Consider the following 4,559-nt stretch of genomic DNA (forward strand, 5'->3'; position numbering starts at 1 on the left):
GATAGGGTTAGTGTTAGGGTTAGGGATAGGGATAGAGATAGGGTTAGGGTTAGGGTTAGGGTTAGGGTTAGGGTTAGGGTTAGGGTTATGGTTAGGGGTTAGAGTTAGAGATCGGGTTAGGGTTAGGGTTAGGGTTAGGGTTAGGGTTAGGGTTAGGGTTAGGGTTAGGGTTTGGATTAGGCTGGGACCTGCATTAGGGTTAGTTTTAGGGTTAGGGTTAGGGTTAGGGTTAGGGTTTGGGATAGGGATAGGGATAGGGTTAGGGTTAGGGTTAGGGTTAGGGATAGGGTTATGTCTAAGATAGGATATGTTTAGGGTTAGGGTTGGGGTTAGGGTTAGGGTTAGGGTTAGGGTTAGGGTTAGGGTTAGGGTTAGGGTTAGGGATAGGGCTAGGGTTAGGGATTGGGTTAGGGATAGGGATAGGGTTAGGGTTAGCTTTAGGGATAGGGATAGTGTTAGGGTTAGGGTTAGGGTTAGGGTTAGGGATAGGGATAGGGAATAGAGTTAGGTTTAGGGTTAGGGATAGGGTTAGGGATAGGTTAGGTTTAGGGATAGGGATAGGGATAGGGTTAGGGTTAGTGTTAGGGTTAGGGTTAGGGTTAGGGTTAGGGTTAGGGTTAGGGATAGGGATAGGCATAGGGTTAGGGTTAGGGTTAAGGTTAGGGATAGGGTTCTGTCTATGGCTAGTATATGTTTAGGGTTAGGGTTGGGGTAGGGTTAGGGTTAGGGTTAGGGTTAGGGTTAGGGTTAGGTTAGGGATAGGGTAGGGATAGGGTTAGGGTTAGGGTTAGGGATAGGGTTAGGGTTAGGGTTAGGGTTAGGGTTAGGGATAGGGATAGGGTTAGGGATTGGGTTAGGGATAGGGATAGGGTTAGGGTTAGGGTTAGGGATAGGGATAGTGTTAGGGTTAGGGTTAGGGTTAGGGTTAGGGTTAGGGTTTGGATTAGGCTGGGACCTGCATTAGGGTTAGTTTTAGGGTTAGGGTTAGGGTTAGGGTTAGGGTTTGGGATAGGGATAGGGTAATGGTTAGCGTTAGGGATAGGGATAGGGTTAGGGTTAGTGTTAGGGTTAGTGTTAGGGTTAGGGTTATGGATAGGGATAGGGTTAGGGATAGGGTTAGGTTTAGGGTTAGGGATAGGAATAGGGTTCAGGTTAGGGTTAGGGTTAGAGTTAGGGATAGGGATAAGTTTAGGGTTAGGGTTAGCGTTAGGGATAGGGATAGGGTTAGGTTTAGGGTTAGGGTTAGGGATAGGGTTAGGGTTTGGGTTAGGGTTAGTGATAGGGATAGGGTTAGGGTTAGGGTTAGGGTTAGGGTTAGGGTTAGGGATAGGGATAGGGATAGGGATCGGGTTAGGGTTAGGGTTAGGGATAGGGATAGGGATAGGTTTAGGGTTAGGGTTAGGGTTAGGGTTAGGGTTAGGGATAGGGATTGGGTTAGGGTTAGGGTTAGGGTAGGGATAGGGATAGGTATAGGGTAAGGGTTAGGGTTAGGGATAGGGATAGGGTTAGGTTTAGGGTTAGGGTTAGGGATAGGGATAGGGTTAGGGTTAGGGTTAGGGATAGGGATAGGGATAGGGATAGGGTTAGCGTTAGGTTTTGGGTTAGGGTTCGGGTTATGGATAGGGTTAAGGTTAGGGTTAGGGATAAGGTTAGGGTTTGGGTTAGGGTTAGGGTTAGGGTTAGGGTTAGGGTTAGCCTTAGGGATAGGGATAGGGTTAGGGTAAGGGTTAGGGTTAGGGATAGGGATAGGGTTAGGGTTAGGGTTAGGGATAGGGATAGGGTTAGGTTTAGGGTTAGGGTTAGGGATAGGGATCTGGATAGGTTTAGGGTTAGGGTTAGGGATAGGGATAGGGTAGGGTTAGCGTTAGGTTTTGGTTATGGTTAGGGTTATGGATAGGGATAGGGTTAGTGTTAGGGTTAGGGTTAGGGATAGAGATAGGGTTAGGGCTAGGGTTAGGGTTAGGGTTAGGGTTAGGGTTAGGGTTAGGGTTAAGGTTAGGGTTAGGGATAGAGATAGGGTTAGGTTAGGGTTAGGGTTTAGGGTTAGGGTTAGGGATAGGGTTAGGGTTTGGGTTAGGGTTAGTGATAGGGATAGGGTTAGGGTTAGGGTTAGGGTTAGGGTTAGGATAGGGATACTGATCGGTTCGGGTTAGGGTTAGGGATAGGGATAGGGATAGGTTTAGTGTTAGGGTTAGGGTTAGGGTTAGGGTTAGGGTTGTGGTTAGGGATGGGGATAGGCTTAGGGTTAGGGTTAGGTTTAGGGATAGGGATACGGATAGGGTTAGGGTTAGTGTTAGGGATAGGGATACGGTTAGGTTAGGGTTAGGGTTAGGGATAGGGTTAGGGTTAGTTTGAGGGTTAGGGTTAGGGTTAGGTTTACGGTTAAGGATAAGGTTAGGGTTAGGGTTAGGGTTAGGGTTAGGGTTAGGGTTAGCGTTAGGGATAGGGATAGGGTTAGGGTTAGGGTTAGGGTTAGGGATAGGGATAGGGTTAGGGTTAGGGTTAGGGATAGGGATAGGGTTAGGTTTAGGGTTAGGGTTAGGATAGGGATATGGATAGGGTTAGGGTTAGGGTTAGGGATAGGGAGAGGGATAAGGGTTTAGCGTTAGGTTTTGGGTTAGGGTTAGGGTTAGGGTTAGTGTTAGGGTTAGGGATAGGGATAGAGATAGGGTTAGGGTTAGGGTTAGGGTTAGGTTTAGGGTTATGGTTTGAGTTATGGTTAGGGTTAGGGATAGGTTTAGGTTTAACGTTAGGGTTAGGCTTAGAGTTAGGGATAGGTTTAGGTTTAGGGTTAGGGTTAGGGTTAGGTTTACGGTTAAGGATATGGTTAGGGTTTGGGTAAGGGTTAGGGTTAGGGTTAGCGTTAGGGATAGGGATAGGGTTCGGGTTAGGGTTAGTGTTAGGGTTCGGGTTAGGGATAGGGTTAGGGTTAGTGTTAGGGTTAGTGATAGGGATAGGGTTAGGGTTAGGGTTAGGGTTAGGGTTAGGGTTAGGGTTAGGGTTAGGGTAGGGATAGGGAATCGGGTTGGGTTAGGGTTAGGGATAGGGATAGGGATAGGTTTAGGGTTAGGGTTAGGGTTAGGGTTAGGGTTAGGGTTGTGGTTAGGTATGGGGATAGGGTTAGGGTTAGGGTTAGGGTTAGGGATAAGGATAGGGTTAGGGTTAGGGTTAGTGATAGGGATACGGTTAGGTTTAGGGTTAGGGTTAGGGATAGGGTTAGGGTTAGGTTGAGGGTTAGGGTTAGCGTTAGGGATAGGGATAGGGTTAGGGTTAGGGTTACGGTTAGGGTTAGGTTTGGGTTAGGGATAGGGTTAGGGTTAGGGTTAGGGTTAGGGATAGGGATAGGGTTAGGGTTCCGGGTTAGGGTTAGGGATAGGGATAGGTTAGGGTTAGGGTTAGGGATAGGGATAGGTTAGGTTTAGGGTTAGGGTTAGGGATATGGATAGGGTTAGGGTTAGGGTTAGGGATAGGGATAGGGATAGGGATAGGGTTAGCGTTAGGTTTTGGGTTACGGTTAGGGTTATGGATAGGGTTAAGGTTAGGGTTAGGGATAAGGTTAGGGTTTGGGTTAGGGTTAGGGTTAGGGATAGGATTATGGTTAGGGTAAGGGTTAGGGTTAGAGTTAGCGTTAGGGATAGGGTTAGGTTAGGGTTAGGGTTAGGGTTAGGTTACGGTTAAGGATACGGTTAGGGTTAGGGTTAGGGTTAGGGTTAGGGTTAGGGTTAGGGTTAGGGTTAGGGTTAGGGATAGGGTTAGGGTTAGGGTTAGGGATAGGGATAGGGTTAGGTTTAGGGTTAGGGTTAGGGATAGGGATAGGGATAGGGTTAGGGTTAGGGTTAGAGTGAGGGTTACGGTTAGGGATAGGGATAGGGATAGGGTTAGGGTTAGGTTTAGGGTTATGGTTAGGGTTAGGGATAGGGATAGGTTTAGGGTTAGGGTTAGGGTTAGGTTAGGGTAGGGATAGGGATAGCGTTAGGGTTAGGGTTAGGGATAGGGATAGGTTTAGGGTTAGGGTTAGGTATAGGAATAGGTATAGGGTTAGGGTTAGGTTTTGGGTTAGGGTTAGGGTTAGGGATAGGGTTAGGGTTAGGGTTAGGGATAAGGTTAGGGTTTGGGTTATGGTTAGGGTTAGGGATAGGTTTAGGTTTAGGGTTAGGGTTAGGGTTAGGGTTAGAGTTAGGGATAGGGTTAGGTTTAGGGTTAGGGTTAGGTTTACGGTTAGGGATAGGGTTAGGGTTAGGGTTAGGGTTAGGGTTAGGGTTAGGGTTAGCTTTAGGGATAGGGATAGGGTTAGGTTTAGTGTTAGGGTTAGGGTTAGGGTTAGGGTTAGGGATAGGGTTAATGTTAGGGTTAGGGTTAGTGATAGGGATAGGGTTAGGGTTAGGGTTAGGGTTAGGGTTGGGTTAGGGTTAGGCATAGGGATAGGGTTAGGGTTAGGGATAGGGATAGGGATAGGGTTAGGGTTAGGGTTAGGGTTAGGTTTAGGGATAGGGATAGGGATAGGGTTAGGGTTAGGGTTAGGGTTAGGGATAGTGATAGGGTTAGGGTTAGGGTTAGGG

Source organism: Myotis myotis, unplaced genomic scaffold (assembly GCF_014108235.1).
Source record: "Myotis myotis isolate mMyoMyo1 unplaced genomic scaffold, mMyoMyo1.p scaffold_m19_p_3, whole genome shotgun sequence".
Lineage (NCBI taxonomy): Eukaryota > Metazoa > Chordata > Mammalia > Chiroptera > Vespertilionidae > Myotis > Myotis myotis.